This window comes from Puntigrus tetrazona, chromosome 3, assembly GCF_018831695.1.
Source record: "Puntigrus tetrazona isolate hp1 chromosome 3, ASM1883169v1, whole genome shotgun sequence".
Taxonomy (NCBI): domain Eukaryota; kingdom Metazoa; phylum Chordata; class Actinopteri; order Cypriniformes; family Cyprinidae; genus Puntigrus; species Puntigrus tetrazona.
This window is the reverse complement of record NC_056701.1, coordinates 11,054,419-11,066,685: the sequence shown is the minus strand read 5'-3', so window position 1 is coordinate 11,066,685 and position 12,267 is coordinate 11,054,419. Positions and strand designations below refer to the sequence as shown.

Genomic DNA, 12,267 nt, shown 5'->3' with positions numbered 1-12,267 from the left:
TGAATGGAGTAGAACAACAGTAACATGGATGCCAGGTCTGCTAAACAAAACCCAATTGGCCTTTTGCAACCCCCATCCCCCTAGTTACTGTTGCTAAATCCGACAAGTCAAGGTGCTCTCACACCACACTTCATGTTCTCACGCAGTGAAAAATACTTTGCAGAGCAAAGAAAATACAAGACGAAAAGCCTCAGTTTTCTAATATTGTGTTATTTTAAGAAATGTACAGTTATGTAGCTCTTTAATGTGTTGTGACAAACTGCTGTAGTGCCTCAGTTCAAGCAGCATGTGAATCTAGCATCTCTTCCTCTTTACTAATTATAGCAAAAATAAACATGAATGAACATCGGAAGGTATCTGCTAACAGCAGAACACCCAATTGTTCATGTTCAAGTCCACTGACTTGAATCTACTCTCCTGTCTGGTTTGTTTGTCGGACAATGATTATATGATTAGCCAGATCGCCTGTCAATCAAACTCCTGGTGAAGGGTTAGTACTAAAAACCAGCCCAAACATGGCCAAAACTGGCATTAACTCAAAAATGACTATTCAAATTTCTACAAAATCTATCCAAGATTTAAGAGAGCATTGCACGTGAACATGGAGTATTTTATATATATATATATATATATATATATATATATATATATATATATATATATATATATATATATATACATACATACATACAATCATACAACAATCAACAACATCTATTTACAGTAAAAAGTTTTTAAAATGTATATATAGGAAGACCAGACCGAAGTAAAACCAGAGTTAAAGCTTTACTTGGCTAAAGAGAACCAAGACCTTCAAACACTTGACAGGTGTCAAGCTTGTTTTGATTTTGATTGACAGGTTAATATTATAGCTATATTAATACAGGGCGTGTTTGGGACAGTCTGAAGATCTTGAACAAATATACTTATTTAGATTTGATTGATAAAGAAGAGTACAATTTTAGAGGGGTCATGAACTGCCTTTGTTTTTATTATGTACATTTCTCTGATGTCTACTTATGTTATCAAGGTTTTTATATTAGAAAACTTCATTTAGAATTAATAGGCTATTTTCTCTACTTTTTTGACCCCCTTTCTTTAGAACGCTGTATTTGTGAAGGTGTGGCAGATTATACACTCAGAATTAAACTCTCACTGCTATGTTTGACAGTGTTCTTTCCTCGTTAATGGAGGCTGCTGTGATTTAATAACTTAATACACACCAAACAATCTGTAAGAAGAGGCAAAGCAATAGTGATCTCGTAATAAAGACGGTTACACTTGTGTTACGACATTACCCTCAGATTCAATTCAGCACTGCATCTTTTTTTTTCGTTTCAAACTTTTTGAGGATTCCGTGCTGAATTTTGTCTTGTTTGTAAACAAATCTGTGTTAAAATGAAAGTGAAGGGTCGAGTTCTTACTGACGAGGCCTGGATCTTATTTAAATATAAAGTTAATCCACTCTTTCCTAAAAGTGTGCTCAGAAGGAAGGCAACGCAAATGTTATGGTTGACAGTGGGCAGGCCTGAACAGGCAGTGATGTAGAAGCTGGCGTTGATCATCATCTATGGAGGCGGAGTTTAGCCACACTATTATGTCATAGAGTAGAACATAACAAAAAGCTTTCATTTTGGCAGTTTGGCTTCAATATAAACCGTTTTCAGATTATCAAGAGAGTTCTAAAACTTACAGGATGTTTTTGACCCCTTATTTTTATTTCTCAGTTCATGGCCCCTTTAAATTTAAGAGCGGTCGTTTTTTGCGATTTAAAACCTATTTTACAATCTCTGACCGTTGTACCCTTTGATTTAAGCTAATATTGAATTTACCTCATGGCCTTTTAACCATACTACATATTCTACAGGCTCATTAATATGCTACATGTTTTATTTATTTATTTATTTTTGTTACGGAAATACCTAGCCTACTCTGATAAAGTTGGCCGTTATCTCTTTCTGCGTGTATTTTTCCATCTGACCCGCCACTACTCACAGGCAGACAGTGCTGTGCTTCCAGCTCTGCGAAAGGGTGAATCAATTTAAGAGAGAGAGAGAGAGAGAGAGAGAGAGAGAGAGAGAGAGAGAGAGAGAGAGAGGCGAGGAGACGGAGAAAGGCAGGCGAGAGGAGACATCGACTCCGCACCACAGCTTCTGAAGGATATATTTAGATTAAAAAACAAAAGAAGAGTAGACGAGGTAAGGCTGGATAAATATAGTAATACCACCTGTAAAGAAGACATTTTGTACGTATGTTGTTTAGGAAATTTGTGCGTAAATAGCCGTCGTAAACAGCTGCGTATAAAAAAAGCCCGGTTTGGTATTTTCTATTATTTGCCAATTGTGTTAACAACTATAATAACGAAAGCCTTGTTTTATTATGCACATGAGTACAGAGGAATTAATGCGGCAGTGTGTGTGTGTGTGTGTGTGTGTCTCTGTGTATGTGTCCAGTTAAGCGCGGGTGCGCGCACGCGTGTGTGTCCGGGCGTCGATGTAAACTAATGAATTTGTGCTGTCGAGACACCTTTCACCAATATGTAGTGACCTAGAGTCATAAATTATGGATGGATTACTTTAGGATATAGGACTGCTTATTACGAGACGCGGAAGGCTTATTCGCTTTAAACACACAACTAGTCTGAAAACGTAACCTCCGCTGTTTTAGTAAGTGCTGGTTATGTGTGCGATAATCTTAGACTTTAACACGTAGTTATCGGCCTCTCAATGCGTATTTGTCAGAGTGTAAAAGCGAGGATGCTCACCAATGCGCATTTTCTTTAGTTTACTTGTCACGCTGTTTCTTGGTTTACTAATAACCGGTGTGGCAACCGCTAAAGCCGTTGCCTTTAAACTTTGGATTGCGGTTGTGTTTTGGGAAAATGATCGAGTGTTTTCACTTTGAAAGAGGCTTTGTCCAAATGTATGGGTATAAATACCAAGGCGCTGTGTGGCCTGTGATAAATCACTACAGCTCTCCACCGCTCGCGAACAAGAAACAAACAGATTAAGCGCAATGAATGAAGATCCACTGCTGTTATCTGTGACACATGAAACGAAGGGCTTAAATGCTGATGTGTTGTCGCGGTGGTTCAGCTGAGGGAAAATTAGCCCATAGGCATGTGCTGTGCGCTCTTGATTGTGTGTGTGTGTGTGTGTGTGTGTGTGTATGTGTGTGTGACACGAGTGGTGATGACTTGGGCATCTGTTGCTGAAGGAACAGGGTGCAATTCTTCACACAGGTTTCTCATGCTGTATCTTATTTACGGTGGACTGAAGCTAAGCTATTCCTATATCTCTGTGTGTGTTGTCGGGTAGTAATAGAAGATGCTGCTGGTGCTATGTTATTGCTACGTCATGTCAGAAGTAAAAGGGTTGTAGGTTAATTTAAAGTTTACGGTAAAAAAGATGATCCAGAGTTTGAGACGTGCTGTCATGTTGGAAGAGAACGATAGAGAGCTCAGGCTCCATCCAGAGTGCGTATATAAGAGAGCAGAAATGTGCTTTCATTATCATATATGTTCCCTTGGCAACGTAAGCCATGACACATCACATAAATAAATTTATTTGAACACAAGCTTTGAGGGAGACATTTCACATTGCAAGCCAGGTATCGCTGGGCCAAAATGGCTGCAATCACTACGATGACATGTATGTTGGTAAACAGCTTGTCGAGTACTGAAGCGTCTACGTTTTTCAGCTCTTGGAGCTTCTCAGAGCCGGTACAGAAACAACTTCAGTCAGCATTTACTTTCATTGTATGATTAAAAAAAAAAAAAAAAAGATGCGGTTAAAGTGAGTTGCATTTCGTTTTGTGGTTTGTGGAAGAAAGTCAGTCATACAGGTTAGGAGCAACATCAGGGCAAGTAAACGATGACAGCATTTTCATTTTTGCGTGAACTATCCCTTTAAACTCTGGAGTCACCCAGGGCTGTATTCATAAAAACCATCCACCATGTTGGAATTAACGCACGTTAATAACTCTCTAATGCCTCTTGAATGGTTTGAAGTGAGCCATTTACCTGCTGTGGATTTTCCAATGGGTTCTCTTAACATGCAGGTGTTAAATTTAAAGGTGACATGAAGTTTTATGAATAATCATTTAAACGCCTTTGTTCACGCTCCATTCCGCTCTGTGACTGCAATATATTGCATGTGAAGTTATAACTAATATCTAATGCTTTATTTTTTTGCACCAGCTTCAAGCTTCTCTTGCTAAAAGGCCCTTTAAAATCATACCTTTTATGTGCGTGTGCTAGTCGACCTTTGATGCCTCACCTTACTTTAGCGTTTCATGTGCCTTTTTTAAATGTATGAAGCGGCTTTTAACTTCAGTGGGTCAAAAGGTGACAGACATCAGCCGTCAGGAGAGGCAGGCTTTACGCAGACATGCTTTAGGGAGCGTTGCACCCTCAACCCTTCTGCTCCAGTCAGACCCTTCAGGGCTGCAACTCAGCAAGTTGCTCCTCAGCGCCTGCGGCAAATCTAGATCTAAATAATTAGATAATGATTAAAAGGTGGTTTAGAGACACACAGAAAACGAAGGCGATGAAAGTCGGTTGACTTCAAGGAAAAACAAGACGCAGCTGCAGAACAGAACCAGCCACCTTAGTGGGATTAGATTATGTGCATGTGGAGAGCAAGGTGCTGTTGCATAGTGTTGCATGATAACTGTGCACATGTTACAGCCTTGATCACCTATTAGAGGGATAAACAGCTAGAAACTGCTAGCATTTTTGTGTATTTTATGGATAAAAGGTTTTTTTTGTTGTTATTCTTAAACATCATAGACATATGTTTTATACATTTAAGGAATATTTCGGGGTTCAATTATTTTTAAAGCTCAATTAACAGTATTTGTGGCATCATGTTGATTAACACAGAAACAATTTTTTGCTTTGCCTTTTTCTTTACAAAAAGTGAAAATCTGGGTTACAGAACATGTTTAAATAATTTGTTGTAGTCAATATTATTATAAATATTATAATCATTCATCTTATAGGGACTGGATGGCCAGGGAGCGCACTTTATGTATTGCATTTGTAAATTTTATTTATATATTTTGCTTCACCCTTGGTCACCTCTATTTCCATTAGGAAAAATCAATGATGGATGTGTACAGTAATGCATTAATTAAACCGGAACGCTCTTTAATTATTAGAGTCATAAATCTGTCTTGTTTACTCATAGACAATGACAATGATAAGCAAAAACACACGCTTGCACATGGGACATGGTTCAACACACCTGCACACCTGTCTCTTAGCAAGAAATTTAGATGACTCACAGAAATGATCACACATGCATGCACGCACACACACACACACACACACACACTCCACTGGGCTAAACTGCCTCATAGGCTTCTTCTTGCACATGCCAGGTGACACATCACCCTAAGTCAGTTTTCTTTTCTGGAATAGCCGCTGCATAACAATAAAGGTTTTTCTAATTCAGATGGGGCGTGGGAGGGTTTTGTAGCGTGTTGGATGATGTTAGCCATCCACTAGTCTTTGGTGCTCTTGTGCCATGGGATCTGGAGCTAAATTCTGGCTGATGACATGCAGAGAAATTTTGCGGTACGATACTGTCAATTGTAAGACTCCATCTCAGTCCAGAGCGGGTTTATCAAAAGCAGGCATTGTCGGAGGGCTAAGTGCCTGCACAGACCATTGTTTGAAGCCAAAAAATCAGAGGCTGTGTCGAATTTTAGTTTTTATCTCCCATAATCTTTAAGCCATTACATTGCCGGACGATTTCCCCTGGAGATAACGGCACAAACGCCTCTTTACGGTGCACTGGCCGTACTCATAGTCAGTATTCAAGGCCGTATAACATTATGCCAGAGCAGGACGTTTAATGCATCTTGCAACGTGTTACGTCTACCGGCTGGCTGAATTATGACATTGAGCAAAGTTATAAAAGTGTAATGAATAAGTCTGAAGTGATGTCTAGGGACAACAGTTACACCATCATGGCAAGTGCGAGACACTTCTGTCTTATTTTAACACACCGCACATAAAATCCCCTTGTTTAAGTGAGAAAGAACGATGACCCTTCCTGGATGTCTTCTTAGCTTGAAGCTTTGAGCGATCTGAGAGTCATGCAAATGCCTCAAGCTGATGATACACATGGCAACTTTTAGAGCAATGTTGTAAACAGTCAACAATTGATTTTCAATTGAAAAGTGCCTAATAGTCATTGTTAAAATAAAGTTCCCCCTGGCAAAATTGCTCAAAAAGTTGCCCAGTGTATCATCAGCATCAGTGGCATTCGAGACACGCTGCTACCAGTCGGATCGTGAGAAGGCTATCAGCAGGCTTCATTGAAGAGATGGTTGGACTGCTGAATTGTCCAGCACCGAACTTAGTAATCCAAGGCGTCTCAGTCGATATGGAGATGGCTTGGTATAAATCATCGCGTGTCACCTTGCGTGTGCAGACGCTGGATTGAAGTGACGCGGTGAGGGCCCTGCATGCTCTGGCCCGCTTTCAAAACCGATAAACGAGGTGGATTGAGCTGTGGATTGAGCGCCGACCCATCCATAGTGCTGATTCTGGCCTCCTTCGCTCTCCCCGCAGAGTGGGGGCGTGGAGGAAGAGGGCCACGGCATAATTAGCCATGATTGCTTTGATTGAGTTCCCCGGTCCAGGCCTGTGTGCTGGTCCTTCAGGGGAACAATGAAGACTGTCAGACCTTTAATTATTGAGTAATTGTCAGTAAGGAATGGCAGTGGTTAGCGATATAAAATTAATACCGTAATCCAGCCCCGAAGTGACATAATTGGAAACAGTGGAAATGTCTCCCCAGGCAGGAAGCGTTCGTGGCGTTCGAGTCTCCCGTGGCGAGGTCTGGAAACCCACTGGAGCGATGGAAGTGCGCTCATGTGGAGGTAAAAGGCTTTAGGGACGGAGGGACTCGGGCGAGAGGTCTGTCATGTGTGAGGGGAGAGGAGGGGGACATCTTGATTGCGTGATCTTGAAGACGGACAATAGGCACGGATGGCCAGTGCCGAGTTAAGTAAATTGCCCATGAGGGATTATTAATGAGTCTGTGTGGATCTGAGGCGAAATAGGCAGCCGTGTGTTAATAAAGCAGTCTATCTCTGTTTAGATTATCTGTACATTAGCAGATTTTCACGCAAGTGCATTCGGCGCTGCTGGTGTTGTTGGCAGGTGAACAAAATAACATTTAGCTTTGTTTTGTTCAGAGAGAAAAAATACATGGAGGGATTTTAAGGTCACACATGGTGTATTTTTGGGCTTTCACTCCTTAAAATGAGTTGAGTCATGACAGATGCTGGCCTCTGCGCAGCTATTTGAAGAAAGCTCGCCGGCCGAGATGCTTTCAGAACATATACTCTGCTCAATGTGTTTGTAGTGACTGCAGCCATGCTGAGGTTTATCCATGCGTGACTAATGCTAACTGCAAGTGATGGCTCTATGTTTAGCCCGTCATGTTTGACTCAAAACACGAAGAACTGAACATCTGGAAGTGTTTTAGCCATGATCCTAACGCGTATTGGCAAAAGCACCAGGTCAACTGCGAGTCAACCTAGGATTCAGCCGTGTGTTCTTAAGCCATCGATTTTTAGAGGCGGCCGTAAGATGACGTTTTATATAAAGATAATGGATTGTCACATTGATATTCCCTAATGGAGACTGTCAGGAGCTGCTTACTTCATGGCTAAACGGACAGAGCCTGACTTGTAAGGGTGGTCGGACAATGGCTCGATCATGTGTGAGTAAAGCTGACTTGGGGTAATGGAAGTGGTCAGGCTATGGTTAGCTCATGTGTTTGGAGAGGCAGTTTGGTAATGAGAGCATTCAGGCTTCAGTGACCTCGCAACGCAAGCACTATGGCGGTGCCGCCGCATTGAGCCACACTATCTGGAAGGAGTTTGATTCGGGTCACCGGAGGAATAAGTGAGCCAGGGCAGGAGGAGGGCTCGGCGCAGCAGTGTAGACTCAGGCTAAGGGGATTTTCCTTTTGTAAATGTGCGCGCATGTACGTGTGCCTGCTTTTCTGTGCGAAAACGAGCAGCACGCCGACTGTGTCTTACAAAGCAGGCCAGCCAGAATACAGTATATCACAATGATGATGATGGTGTCTGATTAGGAGACGAGGATTCGGAGCCTCATCTGTGCTGCTTTTCGCGAGGGTTTAAGCAGACACTGTCCCTGGGGGGAGAGCTTATTTACTGTGAAGTGGTGGTCACCACGAGGTGTGTTTGTGTGCGCTCGGGGAACGTCTTAATACCGTCCTCTGCGGTGGGAGGAAGAATTCGCGAAGGAAGAAGACGCAAAGGAAGAGTTTAATGCAAAGGAAGGAAACTAAATTATGCACATTTTTTTTACTGTTAAAGCTGGGAATCATAAGGAATCTAATGATTCGGGTTCCTTTAAGATTCAATTTAAGATTCTCTTAGTACTTGAGTAGAACGCCCCGTCTTATTCAGTCAGTGCGCGAATCATTAGACAGATTCAAACCGATAACTAATGAGTTTGAGAAGATTTTTTTGTCTTTCTGGTTGATTCATTAAAAAGAACTGAAGAGGAATTAATTCACACGTTTGTTGTTACGCGCTACCAGCAAGTTTATCGCAATCAAAGGCATTATTTGTTTGGTTCTCTCATCACATTTAACTCAGAATTTCTTTACTTTATTGTGTGTTCCTTGTTTTATTGTTCAGTTCCATGTTTTGTTTCTGTTTTGAAATTTTTTTTTAAAGAAAAAAAACCTTTGTAGGATTTATTTAGTTGTTATTTAGGTATCACGTTCAGATCTGGCTCCATAATTAAATACAAGTGTTATTTTGGCATTATTTAAATGCTATTATAGAACTTATTAATATGTTGTATTAGCTTTATTATTATTGCATTGTTTTAGTTTTAAATTGTTATTGTTTTTGTCATTTTAAAATTGTTTTGTAATAAATATATTTAGTTTTTATTTTAATTTGAGTTTATATTAGTATTTTAACTTTTGTTAACACTTCTTATTTTCATTTATCTAAGATTTTTATTTCATCTTCAGATTGAAATAAATCTGTATTACTCTAAAATATAAAAAACATTTATTTCAATTTACAGAAACTGTAACTGTTTTAGTTTCACAATCCAGTTAATTCCCAATGGATAAAATCATGTCCCATTCTTAATTTCTGCTTGTTTAGTATCCTGTTTCACTGGGAATTAGTCACACTGACTTTTAGCAGGAACACTTTTCTGTCTGCATCATCAGACCTATGCAGATGTTGAAGAATTTTTAACATAATAAAAACTGGTTCTGCGTTCCCAAAAATATTCACCATGCCATAGAAATATGCGCTATACATAGGTCCATTAGAGAAAGACTAATTAAAAAGTTTACACCTTTGCTCATCTACATTTATTCTTTTAAGAAGTGAGTGAGGTGTTTATGAAAGTGGTAAAAATTTGAGTTCTCCTGTCTTTAGATGAGAGTGCTGTGAAAAGAAAAAGAACGAAGGGCAAAAGAAGAAAGATAGTGAAGGGTAGAGCAAGGTAGCGCAAGGCAGAAGTGTCCGTGTTGTGACGTCAGCCCTGTTACTGTGATAAATCAGTGCCTTGGCTCCATGTTTAGAGTGATTATGCAGAGTGCCATCATGCGAATGTGCTGGCCTTTATTCCTTCACCCACACATATACTTCTCTTTCTTGCTCTTTCTGGCTTCTCAGTGATCCTGAGCAGGCCTCTACATATAAGGATGGCCTAATGGCCCGGGGCAAGTGTAAGAGAGTTTTGAGCCAGTTGACGGAGCTGTCAGTTTCTCTGTCGAGCCAGTGCCGCGCTGTCATTGCACATTACACTTGTTGAGCTTCTACATGTGTTTTTATGCCTTGTAAACTTAAACATATGGATTTCTGACATATTTTACACATCGTTGGTATGAATTATGCTAAATGAAATATGTTATTTAGGAAGTGAGGATCTTGGAAGCATCCTTTCGGAAATGGCTGGCATATTATATACTTTTATGAATTCATTTATATTGTTATTTCTTCCATGACAGATTTATTTATTTTATTTCAAATATGTTTAATAAAAAAAATAAACACATTCTGATGCATATTAAAATATTTGACTAAAATAACTCTTTGTTTAATTGTGAAAAATCCCAGTTAGTAATAATATTATTATTATTGGCTATTTATACATTTGGCCTTCAAATTTGAATTTGATACAGTGTTTTTTACTATTATTAATACATTATTATAGTGTTTATTCATATATTGAATTTATTTATTTATTTTTTTTGGTTTTGTATATTTCTGTTTTCCTTTTATTTTGGTTTTAGCTGTAGCATTTTCAAAATACATTTATGTTATGTCATAATGAAATTCTCTTTTAAAAAAAAAACAATAAGAATGAAAAACATATACATTTTGATACATATTAAAATCTGTGTCTAAAAATAGCATAGCTACAGTATGTATTTAATTGTGGGGGTGCCAGTATAAATGTTGGCAGGGCGAGTGAAAATCTGACTTGAACAACCTGGGCCAAAAAACAAACAAAAAAAGCTTATTACTGAGCCCTGTTGTGGGTGTTGGAAGTCTACAGAGAGTTGACTCAGGCCTGTGGACTTATTTATTTCATTAAGTTGCCCGTTCGTTAATTATTTGGTCGACCTTGTCATCTCTCCCTGTGTAGATACGGCCCTATGTAGCAGCAGTGGCAGCGCTGAGAGAGAGACAGGGAGTCCCAGGTGGGGTTCTGAATCCCCAGAGCAGAGTGATGGAGCCGTCCCAGCCACATAGCCTCGGAGTTGGGCTACGGTCGTCAGGAGCTCATGTGATGGTGACACGCAAGATGGTGAGTGAGCCTGTTACTATAGCAACCCCAGGCTCTCAGAGCGTGCTTCCATTTCACCCAGTGTGGGAGAGAATGATGGAAGGAGAACATTGAAGAGAAGGCTGCCAGGAGCTATAGGGAGTTTCGGAAGGGTCTGGAGAGCAGAGAGGGAAAGAGCGATGCTCTGGTGTTACTAAGATATCTTCTTGGGGTGGGCATTTGAGGATGTGGTGTGGGCAACTAAAGTTAATAAAAAAGGAAATAAAATTCAGTTGCAGGAAATTGTAAAGTTTGCCATGAAAATGATTTTACCATTACTAAATTGGTGAAGCACTACTGTTGCAGTCCAAATTATTCACTCTGAGGCTCAGCTGTGGCTGGACTGGATTTGTTGGTATAGAGGTAACAGGGTAGGGCCCTAGGAAATCCATCAAATATTTTCACAAGTTCTCAGATTTCTATACTGTTGTTTTAATGATTAAATACAAAAAATATGTATCTTAGTCAAAACACATTTAATTTATTGAAATCATCAAACCTGTGCAATTTTAACAGCAATATATTAAATGTTAAACTCTTTTTTGGGCCGTATGAATACATTTTTAGCAATTCAGCATTTCCATTAATTTTCTACATTCTGTTTTAATGTTTATTGTTTTCATTCACACAGAGACACGCAGAACATTCGTATTTAAGGTATTTTTGCTGCTTAATATTCACGTTTATGTCACGATTAGATTTAAGTTGACTGATCTTATTTGGTTTCATTAATCCAAAAGGCTTTATTTTGTTTAATTTCTGCATCACAGATATCATGGGGCTCTAAATAAGAATGGTCTAATGGTTCTGGAAAATTGGGAGAATCTTTTTTTTCAGATCAGTGCTGCTTTGCCATTGAAAATCATACATTCGTTGATGTAGTGGAGTGTTTATACCTTGCTAATTTGGCTAAATAATTTGGTCTTCTACAGTATTATTGAAAATTGTGCTGATTTGTGACAATGATACCTTTTGTTGAAATTGCAAAAGTGACCCTGTCATAATTTTGACTGCTTTAGTATGAATTGCATACTGTATGTAATTGTTTTACATCAAAAGCATTTTTTTTTAAATAATTTTTCCTTTTTATTTGAAGAAGATAAGTAAATGAACTAATTGCAATTTTCATTAAAACTGTGTGCGTTTTGTTGACTTACCTTAAATATAAATTCTACCACATATAAAACTATAAAACAATACCACACATAAAAATTATTAATTGATGATTCTTGTATTGATGTGGAGGTGAAAATTACGACATTAAAATTTAAAATGAAGAAAACTATAAAAACTACTGCCCCGACTGTACCAGCAGAAAATAATCTATACGGCTGAGCCCTGGATAAGCTTTTTACTTTGAATATAGAGAGTCTTAGGTTGAAATCCAGTTTTTATGTATTAATTTGCATACTTTT

General features: G+C 39.0%; 1 protein-coding gene across 4 annotated transcripts in view; it reads left to right on the top strand.

Moving 5' to 3' along the window:
• Positions 1 to 2,087: 2,087 nt before the first annotated feature.
• The window catches only part of lrrc4ba (leucine rich repeat containing 4Ba), a 52,663-nt gene continuing 42,483 nt past the window's right edge, over positions 2,088 to 12,267 (top strand). For 2 of the 4 annotated variants that reach the window (XR_006248663.1, XM_043231395.1), the window contains exons 1-2: positions 2,103 to 2,198; positions 10,673 to 10,834. The gene's annotated coding sequence lies outside the window, so the exon portion shown is untranslated. Of the gene's footprint in view, positions 2,199 to 10,672; positions 10,835 to 11,483; positions 11,510 to 12,267 lie in introns of all 4 variants that reach the window. The other 2 variants (XM_043231412.1, XM_043231402.1) reach the window with 2 other exon arrangements.